General features: G+C 43.3%; 1 pseudogene; it reads left to right on the forward strand.

Moving 5' to 3' along the window:
• Positions 1 to 12,462, forward strand: part of LOC148013316 (uncharacterized) — a 74,606-nt pseudogene that overhangs the window by 61,671 nt on the left and 473 nt on the right.

The following is a 12,462-nucleotide window of genomic DNA, read 5'->3' on the forward strand; positions in this document are numbered from 1 at the left end:
CACGCAAATCTAGATGCAAGTCTTTCTTGAGTTGATGATATGATGTGGGATTCCAATTCATGAGAATTCTTGCTAGTGAATTTATGCAAATCATAAAGTGTAACCTAAGTATTTAAGTGTGAGTCTATATGAGTTCATCATACCTAACGCAAATGTGAGTTAATTCACTCTAATGTTCTATACGATACAATCAACTTACATGGTATATTTATATATATATTGGCAACCTAAGATGCACTTGCAAAAATTCGTGCCTAATAATTCAACTTAGTGATGCAACAACACTTCTTTGTGCGGGAGTTTCCATTGAAGTCATAACCGACTCCTCTAACGAGGTAACAGATGGTACATCAGGAGATGAAGAAGCTGTTAAGCAAATCTTTCCTAAGAAAACAGAGGCACAGTCCCTAACAGTGGGCACTGTAAGCCAACTGCCACGGGATGTAAAACCCTTGTCCATGGGAGAATATCTCTTGCCTCAATTAGAATTAACTTCTGATATCACCTCTGACAGTGAAATAGAAGCATGGATATACTGTTCTCCCTATTACATGACACTTGTAGAGACAGAGCAGAGACAGTACAGAGACAGTATAGTTACAGAGCAGAGATAGCAGAGCAGATACATAGCGGTACAGAAAAGAGACAAAGCAGATACAGAGCGGCTACAGAACAGAGATAGTAACAGATACAGAGCCAGAGCCAGAGCCAGAGCCAGAAACAGAGTCAGAACTGGTGACAGAAGCAAAAGCAAATGCAGAAGCAGAAGATCTGTTCTTCTCCTACAGAGCCTCTACAGCAGCAGAGGCAGAGCTTCCAGAGGAAGAGAATGAAAATGATGAGGAAGAAAATGAAGTAAGTTATGAAAGTGCAGATGAAGAATTTCCTTTGATAGAGGATGATCTGGTTGATGTTCCTATAGAAATGGATACTAGTGGCCAACCCTCCACAAGGATGCATATGACTACTAAAAGAGATGTGATGCTTGTCAGCGAATGGGGAAACCCACCAAAACAAGTGCCATGCCACTGCAATCCATCCTTCCCTTAAAGCCGTTTGAGAAGTGGGGGATTGATTTCGTGGGTCCCATTGATCCACCTACTAGACGGAAGTAAAACAGATACATCCTAGTATGTACGGATTATGTCACAAAGTGGTGTGAATCTAAAGCCATGAAGCGGGATGATGGTAATAGTGTCGGCCTGTTCATGTACGAGAATATTATCACCCGTTTTGGCAGTCCCCTTGAGCTGGTAAGTGATAGAGATACTCATTTCCTTAATAAAATCATGGAGGAGCTGACTGAACTATATAAGATCTGCCATCTCAAGTCCACTCCCTATTACCCCAGAGCCAACGGCCAAGTTGAAGTCCCCAATCATATCATTTGCTCGATTCTGACAAGAACAATTGCCACACATAGTCGCGACTGGGACGATCGACTTGCAGAGGCCCTCTGGGTATACAGTGTTGAGATATCGAGCTCCACTCATGATATGCCAGGGTGACCGTTGTGCATTTATGTCACCGACTTGTCAGTTGCAGATGCGGTTGGTACACCACCCATGAATAATAGCTAGATGGCAGCTATCCGTATCTACTCTAGTTCGTGGCTCAGTTAGTATGCCACCTTAGTTAGTTGAGGTTGGTTTGAGACCCATATATAGGGTTCTTCTATTTCTATGTACTTAAGTTCTTTTGGCTTACACAACTAAGAAGAGGAAAACTGTTTTCAGCCTCCACCTTTGTGTGTATTCCCCCATTGTGCAAGCAAGAAAGCTACAAGTGAGACTCCTTCCTTCTCTCCCACAATCTTGACATGGTATCAGAGCCTTGTTCATGGTAAGGAGCTCAAGAAAGCAAACCAAGTTCGTGGTGTTCTGGTAAGAGGACCAGTGTTGCTTTCATTTTTCTATTTTGGGAGCAAGTCTCTATAGTAGCACAGCCAGAAAGTGCAAGAGTGCATTGTCTCAGATTGAGACGCCCTTCGCGGTGTAGCAAGAGGGCAGTATATACTGCGTGACAGGGCTTTAGCCCATGGTTGCTCTGTTTTTTTGATTTGAGGCCATTTCGGGGCCTGTTTTGGAGATGGAAGTTTTTTGCACGCACTCAGGAAAAGGCCCTGTTTTATGCTATGCGACCACTGTTCTACAGGTCGGTGAAAAGTTCTTGTAGAAATTGCATCGTATGCCAGTGCGCAGAGACATTGGGAGTTACAGAATCATCCTTGTTGCCTGTTGATGCAAAATCGTCACTAGGAAGTGACTGTGTGGTCAAATACCACTTTCGTCAGTTTTGCAGATTTGCCCTTGTGAGGCTGAAGCTGTGTTCTTTGCAGTGATAGAATTTTTTGCAGTGTTCTGTAATGGCGTCTGATTCTCTTTCACAGATTGTCACTGAAAAGCTTGACAAGAACAACTTCCAAGCATGGAAGTTTAGAATGACGAATTTCCTTATGGGAAAAGGATATTGGGAATTTGTTGCAGGAAATGAAGAAGAACCAGTTCTTCCAGATGTTCCCAATCAACAGCAAATGCAGGCATTTAAAGCATGGCATGAGAGAGCCAGAAAAGTTATGTACTGGCTGTCTATCAACATTTCAGACTCTATGATTGTGCATATTCAAGATGCAAGTACGCCAAAGGAGGCATGGGATACTTTGTCAAAAATGTATAGCACAAATACGCAAGCCAGGAAAATGTAGCGCAAGCAAGAGTTGCACAATGTGCAAAGAGAAAGTATGAGCATCAATGACTACCACATGAAGGTGAAGAAGATTGCAGATGCACTTGCTTCCATTGGGTCGCCAATGGAAGATGATGATTTAGTTTCTGTGACATTGAATGGTCTAGGAAAGGATTATGCACAGTTCCAAACATCCATTTCCGTCCGTGAAAGATTTCCTGATTTTGAGGAGTTGATTGCTCTTCTAATTTCTGAGGAGCAGAGAAATGGTTGTGCATCTTCTTCAGGAGGAACTTCAAAAGAAGCTGTCTTCTACTCAAATTCTGGAAGAGGTAGAGGCAGAGGTAGAGGAGGCCGATCTGGAGGCCGTGGTAGAAATCAGAATATGCAGCAAACTCAAGAAAACCAGTCCTATGGAGGAGGACGTGGTAACTCTAGAGGCAGGGGGAGCCAAAGAGGTTGTGGTGGATGGCAAAGAGGCCAAAATGCAAACAACAATGTTGAATGCTACTACTGTGGTAAAATGGGTCATATAGCTAAAGACTGCTATAAAAAGCAGAATGACATCATGAATGGAAAATTGCAACAAAGAAATTATGCATCTTCTAGTAGACAGGGTGATGACAGAAATGAGCATTTGTTTATGGTGCATCACATGACCAATTCTGTGACAAGTGCAGAAGAAAGCAACGATGTGTGGTATGTTGACTCAGGTGCATCAAACCACATGACAGGTCATGCAGAATGGATGTAGGATGCAAGGAAAATGGAAAAACCAAGATTTATGGCGACTGATGATGATACTGCACATCGTATTGTGCAGATTGGAAAAATTCCTTTGTCTATGCAGGATGGAAAAAAGAAATACCTGTTGGATGTATTTCATGTCCGGAATATCACCAAGAACCTAGTTTCTGTTGGTCAAATGGTTGAGCAGGGCTTGCAGGTCAGATTTAATTCTCATGGATGTTTTGTTGAGGATATGAAAAATAAAGATCGCTTGATAGCAAAAGGAAAGAAAAAGGGCAGAATGTTTACGTTGGATGCAGAATTGCCTGAATTGAGTGCAGCAATGTTTGCACATGGGACCGGTGTAGTTGCATATATTGATATCTGGCATAAACGCATTGGTCATGTTAATGTACAGCGACTTAAATCAATGCAAGTCCAAAATATTGTTGCAGGATTGCCTAAATTCAAGGTTGTAGAAATGCATAAGGTATGTGAAGCCTGTCAATTTGGAAAACAGGCAAGGAAACCATTTCCTAGACATGTTCAAGAGAGTAAGAAGCCATTGGAATTAATCCACTCTGATGTGTGGACTACTAAAGCTGGCTGTCATTATTTTGTCACTTTTATTGATGACTATAGCAGAAAAGTTTGGGTGTATTTTATGAAAAAGAAAAGTGAAGTTTTTGGGCATTTCAAAGCTCTTAAAGCTATGGTTGAAAAAGAAACATGCCTGTAAATAAAATGCCTAAGGTCAGATGGAGGGGGAGAGTACCTCTCAAATGAGTTTGCAAGGTTCCTACAGGAGCATGACATAAAGCAGAAATATTCATGCAGTCATACCCCACAACAAAATGGAATTGTAGAAAGAAAAAACAGGCATATTGGAGAGGTATCTCGTGCCATGCTCAATGAAAAAGACCTGCCAGATTTTTATTGGGCTGAGGCAGTTGCTACAGCAGTCTACATAATGAATAGGACTCCCATTGCAGCAATACATGGCATGACTCCAGAGGAGAGGTATACTGGTAGGAAACCAGATATTTCTCATTTGAAAATTTTTGGTTGCATTGCCTATGTTCATGTGCCAGATGAGTTGAGATCCAAGTTAGATCCAAAAGATGAGAAGTGCATCTTTATTGGTTATTCTCTGCAGCAAAAAGGGTATAGATGCTATAACCCTTCTACTCGTAAGTTTACAGTGAGCAGAGATGTTGTTTTTGATGAGATGAGTAGCTGGTATAAACTAGTAAATGTGATTGATAATGTAGATGCACAAAATGGTAATTCTACACAGAATTCACAGCAACAGTCACAAGATATTAGTGGACCTAGAGCGTCCTCTAGCAGTGATTCACATTCTTCGCCATGGATAGGCAGATTGAGATCAGGAAAATCTTCTCAAAGCAATGCAGATAGTAGTATGCAGGTATCACGAAAAGGAAAAGAGAAGGTAGATTAGCCCATGTTTGATGTGAATGCAGGTCACTCTTATGTGGATGGTGAATCCAGTGGCTCTGAACAGAGAATTGATGATGAGTTGGGTATTCCTTCTATTGTTACACCTAGAGTAAGGAAGACCAGGGATGTTTTGAGAGCACCTGGAGTGAACCTACTTTGCCTGGGTCTACCAGAGCTAGGTATCCTGTGGATAGGCTGAAATATGATGGATTTACAGCCATTCACTATGCATATATGGTCAAAGTGATACAGGAACTAGAACCGACTTCTTTTGACAAGCCATGGGAAAAGAAAAATGGGAGAAAGCCATGGATGAAGAAATGGATGCCTTGGAAGCAAATGCTACATGGGAATTTGTACCTTTGCCTAAAGATAATACTGCAATTGTTTGTAAGTGGGTTTATAAGGTGAAACACAATGCAGATGGTTCTGTGAATAGATACAAGGCAAGATTAGTAGTCAAGGGGTATGCACAAACATATGGCATTGATTATGAAGAAACATTCAGTCCGGTTGCAAGGATGGCAACTGTAAGAGCAGTCATTGCTATGGTTGCATCAAAGGGATGGTCTTTACATCAGATGGATGTAAAGAATGCCTTCTTGCATGGTGATTTGCAAGAAGAGGTCTATATGGAGCAGCCACCAGGTTATGTGCATGCTGTTTATCCTAAGTTTGTTTGCAGGTTGAAGAAAGCCTTGTATAGCTTGAAGCAAGCACCTAGAGCATGGTCTGACAAGATAGGATAGTATCTTGTCACTATTGGCTTTCAGATTTCCAAGGTAGATTTTTCACTTTATGTGAGAAAAATAGAGAAAGGTATTATGCTACTTGTCATTTATGTTGATGATTTGATTATGACAAGTGACAGTGATGAAGATATCCTTCATGTGAAAATGCTATTGAAGCAAAAGTTTGAGATGAAGGATTTGGGAGAGCTGCGTTATTTCTTGGGCATTGAGGTGATTAGATCACCAACTGGGATACGGTTCTTGTAGAGGCAGTATGGATTGGACATGCTGTCCAAATATGGGATGATAGGCTGTAAGCCTATTTCAGTTCCTTTGGAGCAGAATGTGAAGCTGAGCGCAGATGCAGGTGAGCTTTTGGAAGACCCTACTATGTACAGACGCATAATAGGAAGTTTGATTTATATGACTATTACCATTCCAGATTTGAGCTATGTTGTTGGATTGGTAAGTCAGTTTATGCAGGCTCCAAGGAAACCGCATTTGGATGCTGCTAGACGCATACTCAGGTATGTGAAGTCCACATTGCAGTTTGGACTACTTTATGAGACTGGGGTTCGGATACAGTTGCATGGATACACTGATGCTGATTGGGCTAGTAGTATTTCTGATAGACGATCTACCAGTGGATATGTGTTCTCTTTTGGGAGTGCTGCAGTCACTTGGAGCAATAAGAAACAGCTTACAGTTGCCTTGTCAAGCACAGAGGCTGAGTATAGGGGCGCAGCAATGGCTGCATGTGAGAAAGCTTGGTTGCATAAGCTACTTTATGATATGCATCAGCCTACAGATGGGCCAGTTGTCATTTATTGTGACAACATGAGTAGTATACACTTGGCAAATAACCCAGTCTATCATGCTAGAACAAAGCACATTGAGGTGCATTATCATTATGTGCGGGAGAGGGTTTTGCTAGGTCTTATTGATCTAGTTTATGTCAGCACAGAGGATCAGGTAGCTGACATATTTATGAAAGCATTGGGCACAGAGAAGTTGCGCAAGTTCAGAGACTTGCTTGATGTGCAAGAATTGGGTTTGAGCTCGAGGGGGAGTGTTGAGATATCGAGCTTCACTCATGATATGCCAGGGTGACCGTTGTGCATTTATGTCATCGACTTGTCAGTTGTAGATGCGGTTGGTACACCACCCATGAATAATAGCTAGATGACAGCTATCCTTATCTACTCTAGTTCATGGCTCAGTTAGTATTCCACCTTAGTTAGTTGAGTTTGGTTTGAGACCCATATATAGGGTTCTTCTATTTCTATGTACTTGAGTTCTTTTGGCTTGCACAACTAAGAAGAGGAAAACTGTTTTCAGCCTCCACCTTTGTGTGTATTCCCCCATTGTGCAAGCAAGAAAGCTACAAGTGAGACTCCTTCCTTCTCTCCCACAATCTTGACATACAGAACCTCCCATAAGGCAACAACAGGACAGACCCCTTTCTAGCTAGTGTATGGTACAAAAGCTGTCTTCCCTGTTGAGCTGGAATTGCCCTCTTTGCGAGTGGCAGTTAAAGAACGCTTGGGAGATAATGAGTCACTGCAACACCATCTCCTGCACTTGGAATGCTTGGATGAGAGATGATGGATGACCCTACAGTGCATGGAAACCACTCAAGCGCGACGCAAGGCCTATCATGACAGTTTCATCAAGCAGAAGGAGTTCAAAGAAGGTGATCTTGTCCTAGCCTATGATTCGAGATTTGGCAAGTTTCCTGGCAAGCTTCAACAACGGTGGATGGGCCCGTACAAAGTAATGTCCGTCAATCCTAACGGCTCTGCTCAGGTACAGACTGTCGATGCCTCTGATGATCCTTTCCTGATCAATGGCTATCATATGAAGAAGTACTTCCCTCCCTGGGGATCTTGATAATCACAGTCGACCTACCCCTTCCCTTTTGGGCATCGCACTGTCCTTCTCATCGTGCTTCTAATAGCCATTATGATTCTCCTCATGAGGCGGTCTTGTTCTGTTATCTCCGTGCAGAAACATCTCAACCCGACATTGTTCTCTTCTTGTCTGATCCAACAACGGTGGCGAGGTTGGTCCTGACATATGGTATTTCTACCATTCTCTTTCTTAATGAAAAAAAAACAAAAGAAAAAAAATAAAAAAATAAAAAAAGGGAAAAGAAAAGAAAAGAAGAAGAAAATAACAAAAACAAACGAAACTGTTATGAGAGAAAAGGAAGAAATTCCCTGTCATAATAGGCCTCGTTCCAAGAAAATGTGGACATACCCTTGGGTGAGAAGCTGATTGTGGAAAAGGTAGTAACACTCCGTAGTTCAGGATAGCTGACTCACCAACAGAACCTTTTCAGCAAGTAATTTGAAGCCACCTCCCTTGGTGCACTGTCTCTACAATATCAGTTCGTCTGCCCTTCTTAATAGACGACCCTTCTTACCAATCATTGAAGTATGAGATTTGTTGGCTGCCTCTCTGGGTACGCCTTGTCCTCAAGATCCTGACGACAACAACAGCCAACGTAATCTTTATCACCAACACCTGGAGTGATGTGAGCTTTCATCCTAACAGGATGGGGACATGAGTATGGGCTGCCCTCTGTATCTAACAAAGAGTGAGACAGAGGGTGGGGTGAGTGACCAGTCTTTCCCTTCAAAGCAAATGAGAGGTGAGATGTGTGAACACAGTGTTGCATGCACGGGATGGGCCTCTCTATGCACAAAGTACGATTTGTTTCTGTGCACTGCACCATAAGGCTCTTTGGCCTTCCTTCTTGCACTATATGCCGGCACAGGGTGGGATGCACAGTTGCACCATCAAATGCACACAAGGCATACAACCTCTCCACAAGCGATCGAAAGGATTACATTAATGGGTTTCAGGAACGGGCTGCTCTCTGTATCTTTCAACCGAGCGTGAGAGAGAGGGTGGGTTGAGTGTGATTGGTGTTTCTTCAATCAATTACCGAGAGGTGAGGATTGAGGGATGTTACGACCATTGGAGTCAAGTATGTTTCCATTTCCCTATGCACCTACGGGCTGGGTTTCTGCCATCAGCACAGGACACATCACTCTGCTCTATACACTGCACTGCAAGGCTCCCTGGCCTTTCTCCTTGCACCTATGCCAGACGGATTGGATGCACTGATGCACCATCAATTGTGCACCCTGGTATACTCCCTCTGCATCATTCCCTTGTCGATTTCTAAACCGGGTGTGAGCTCTGGGATTTCATCCTTATTTCCTCAAGTGATATTAGTCATGGGGCAAGTGTCTGCTCTTTCAATCCTTTTGAGTGATCGTGAGTTGAGTGCAATATCCCTCGCTATCGACAAACTTCATGTGATTCCTTCCACCAGCCACCTCCCTAGGTGCTTCCGCGTGGTCCCTGCCACGAAGGACAAAGGACGTGTGTTGTGAAGATACCTTGTTACCTCCTCCAGCCGACACGAGGATGCCAGATGCAACCTCGATAGTCGACATTCCTTCTCGGCTATATGGGCCAAGTTTTTCTAACCCTACATCTTTTGTTTCTCAATAATGGTCATGTCTTAAGTATGGGAACATTTGTGGTTGGTCTGATGTGAGGTACCAAGTCCTTGATGTTTAATTTAACCTTCCTGCTGAGGTCTTAAGTGTGGGGACACGTCCCTGTGCGTCTATGTTGCATACCCCCATGCATATATCCTGTTCTAATCATGCATCTATGTCGTGATTTCATTTTACCCTGATGGGGTCCCTTTCCCACCCTTCCGTTCTATTTCACCCTCACTACAAGATATAGACCTTATACCGATGTTTAAAGCAACGAGAATACAAATAACAAAATTTGCCCCCGTCGTCACAAAAAGCATTGTTATTGACAACACCATAGAAATGTCGGTATTGGCGTCGGTATTGGCATCGCTATATGCGTCGCTATTTGCGACGCATATAGCGATGCCAATAGCGACACAAGCAGTAAATTTGCGACGCAAATAGCGACGGTAACAGGGAAAAAAAATTTGTGGCATATAGCACTGTGTGCTGTATGAGAGCCATACAAAATAGTTTCTGCACTACTGTATACAAAGTGCTTGCAAACAAAAAGAATGTATACTAAAATCATAAAATTGATACATGAAATAAATACATGATCGCATAAAAAGCGATTGGTACAATCATGACATGATATCACTAATACATAGAAAATGTCTACATAGATCAGGCGACTAAAAAATAAAGGTGTGTGAGCTCCAAGGATCCAAGGGCGAGCTAGAAATCCTCGTCCCCCGAAAGCTCGTCCCGCCACAAAGGAGCATCGAATGGATTCTGTAGAAAAAGAAACAACACATCAATCCACCATACAATAATGCATTCAAATATCTCATGGTAACTACGGACAAGAAAGATGAGTGACTTACAGGGCTGCCGCGTCTATACAATCAGTCGATCAATGCATTGAGACCATGCCTCTTTGCATATCGAGTCTCAAGGCCTTGCGGCTCGCGATTTGTAATAGAGTGCTGCAAAGAAAACAAAATGCTAACTATTAGAAACATGATTGTCAGTACAAAGAATATTTCAAAAAAACAAACAAGCAAAACAAAAGAGAAACTTACAAAGTCCTCCAAATATGTCCTGTGGCCGCCACTCCCAAGATGATGGACCACTCCGGCCTCGAGTCGTTCCCTCGTTGCCTCGCGCTGCTGACTCCAACATCCTGGCGAATCTGTAGCCTCCTCCCTCAGTCGGCGCCAGTCGTCTGCATCTAACCACTTGGGCTTTGCAGCCCCACTCTTGATTGCCTTGCGTGTGTCGGATCGTCTATGTGACATGTATACACGCATGCAATCCATCATCCAGCCCGTAGAGAATCTATCTACTGCGGCTGGCACCAGAAACTCCTCGTGCAAGGATGCTACTATGTAGTCCTTGCTCCCCTCCGGTATGTTCTTCCAATGATCCAGGACGTTGTGCCAAAAAACTTATTGGCACAACTCTCTCATGCGAGCCATCACCCTCCTCCCCTCATCATTCATGATGATGGCTCCTGACCTACTATCAACCAGATATCCATAACCCCTAGGAGTCTGCCTAAGATGGGTCCTCTCCCATCTCCATCCACGCTCCTGGGCATATCCAAGAGACCCCTCTACATCCGATGTACCGACGGGGGTAACCTCTCTCGGAGTGGCACCCAAAGGGGTGCCACCAAAAGGGGTGCCACCTGCTGACGGCTGCGCAAAAGCCGGAGTAATTGGAGTAGACGTCCCCACAGGTGTGACAAATCCTGGAGGTGATGCAGCTCATGCTGAACAACGAGGCGGAGACACCACATCCGTGTCTCCACAGTAGCATCCCCCTGATCCCGATGCAGTCCCTCCCTCTGGCCCAAGTCATGAGCGTCGAGATCGTCTACTCGAAGTTGAAGCATCTGATCGCACTGAAGCAGATCTAGCAGAGTGCCCTGACGAAGAACGAGACAGCTCCTGGTCTTCCATCTCTCTGAATCTCGCGAGCTGGACTGGAGACATGCGTGCGAAGATGTCCTGCAACTCCTCATCGCTCATCCCTCGACTCATCCTGAAAATTTCACCTGCACAGATAAAAAATGGTGTTAGAATAATCAATTTAAATTATACAAAGCACAGTAATATAAATCATTTTTAAAAAATCCCTCTTAAAATGCATATCTTATGTACCTTTATAAGAGATCTAAACAACGAATTGAGTAAGTGGATGCTCCAAGAATGAAGTATCCTATGGTCCCATGTTAATCTCCTGACACAACTCCGCATACACTAGAAGGTCGACAGACATGTCACCACAAAAGAATGAGTTTGCCTCGTTCTCAAAAAAATATTGGACTCCTGTATTTCCATCATTGTTAGCCGATGCGGGCTCCAAGCTTGCGGCGGCCTCCACCCCTTGTAATATCAACTCCTCTATTTGCATATTATCTTCATCTATACTCGGAACATCGCTTTGATCATATACTCTTGCACTTCAGGGAGTTGAAGGTATAACATATCACCATCGAGGTTGTCGAGGGTTTGGATAGAAGATTACCTATTCACAAACACGTACAAAGCGAGTTCAAACCATTGTGACATAAACCATGTCGTATTACAATTAGCAAGCAAATGACTCTATGCACCTGTTCACAATGGGCCGGCAACACAAAGGTGTTGTGCAAATCCATCCATTTTTTTCCGGAACCTATTTCGAGAAATCCAGATGGACCTCGTCGAACTATTGCTCCAACTCCTCCAAGTACCATTTTGAACCATTGCACATCGAATAGTATCATGGAGAAGCTACGGTAATCCACCGTAATAATACTTTGCAAGTTCCCAAAATACTCCATCTCATCCACAACCGTGTTCGAATCCGTTTCTCGTCGCTGGCTCTCTTGCTCGAACCTTGCCATGACACCACAGTCCATTGTGGAGCCCATTTTGTCAATACGCTCCACACGATGTCGTATTGCTGCGCATTCGAGGTGTGAAAACCACCCAAAAGTTGTGTGTGTGATTTGATACTTTGTACATACTTAGTTGTTGTGTTTACATTTATTTTCTGTGTATGAGTATAGTGAGGAGGAGTTGGAGGCATAGTGGTGAGCATGATGAGATGCTTTCAGCCTATGTTGAGCAAGGTCAAAAGGAAAGCAGTTTATCGTGCTACAAACAAATGCAAGAAGAAGGTTGTATTCCTTGCAAAGCAATATTTGTCATTAGCCTTCAAGCATGCATAGTAGTAATAGAGAAGATGACATTACTAGAAATTGGACAAGCAAAGGTGACACAAATGCATTGAAGGGTGTGTTGGATGATGGGGGTTCACCAAATGCAGCTGATTATGATAACAGAACTGCATTACATCTTGCC

This window comes from Lygodium microphyllum, chromosome 26 (assembly GCF_053477565.2).
Source record: "Lygodium microphyllum isolate KBCC chromosome 26, Lygodium_microphyllum_v1.1.10, whole genome shotgun sequence".
Classification (NCBI taxonomy): domain Eukaryota; kingdom Viridiplantae; phylum Streptophyta; class Polypodiopsida; order Schizaeales; family Lygodiaceae; genus Lygodium; species Lygodium microphyllum.